We start from the raw sequence: 1,252 nt of genomic DNA on the forward strand, positions 1-1,252 counted from the left end.
TATAGCGTAAAGAGCGAGGGATTGCGGAGGGGACAACCCATTTCATATACGGAGTAATTTATGTTCGTTTTAAGTTTTAATGTCGCTCCTTACTTTCAGTTTAAAAAACTAGTTTTCTTATTTAATTCATAAAGGGACGGCATTTTTGTTTTGATGCGATGAAAAATGTAGAGATGATTTTTAAGACATGTCCCTGTGTTTCATCCAAGAGTCCCACCGACACCTTCAGCCCTATATACTAGCCCTCATACAAATTAATTTTTTCCCCCTTGGAAAAATATCTATGGAGGCAAACACATTTCCTTTTAAGACATGGAACATGATTTTTTTTTTATGAGGTGACTTTTATTTTTTGTGACTTTTATTGTATTTTTTTGGGGGGAGGGGGTAACAAAGAATGGCCCCTGAAAGCAGTACATATATATGTTCTCAATCCATTTTTCCAGTCTTAACAAAGTCTTAAACCTCATACTAAAATGTTTTTTTTTATGCTCAAAATGGAGAACAGTAATTCCCCGAAACATTTTAGTTATGGTGATTTTAAAGGCTACCGTTTTCATTTCAATTCGAATTCATTCTTGGTGGGCTTGGGCTATTTTTCGAAAATGCACTGTATTGTTTCAGCGACAAACTTTCATCATTAAGGTCAGTCGACATGCTAGGTTAATATAAATAAAGAAAACTTTTTAGAAATGGCTTGGATGAAAATAAAAATAAACAATAAACAAGAGGTATTTAAGAATGTTAATCTTGATACTTTAATGTCACCGAAGGATGTATCTGTGATTGATATGTGACTGTACTGTAAATTGGTTTTATATGTTATTCCTAAGTTTATATTTAGTATTACATACGGGGCAAAGCTTTCTGAGGTATCATGGATTCTCTTTCACCGCACAAAATTGGATACTGAATCTATACAAATTGCACATCATTGATGATGCAACATCAATGAAAACATCAAAGTCGATGATGCAATATCGATGATGCAATATCAATGATGATATCAAAGACGCCAAAATAGAATTATTTGAAGCCTCACAATCTATCGGAGTAAGAGAATCATTATCATTAATAAGTATTAAATTATGGGAAATAACTTTAAACCCAAAGCAAAAACAAAACTTTTACTTCAGTCTGAATTAGTTTATTGTGTTAGTGAGTGCTTAGGCCTTCATTGTAGGACAGATGGTTTCACATCAAATGGTCAGGACTAATGTTTTGAAAATAGCTAAGAAATTAAGAGTTCCAC

The sequence above is a fragment of the Artemia franciscana genome, chromosome 13 (assembly GCF_032884065.1).
Source record: "Artemia franciscana chromosome 13, ASM3288406v1, whole genome shotgun sequence".
NCBI classification, from domain to species: Eukaryota; Metazoa; Arthropoda; class Branchiopoda; order Anostraca; family Artemiidae; genus Artemia; species Artemia franciscana.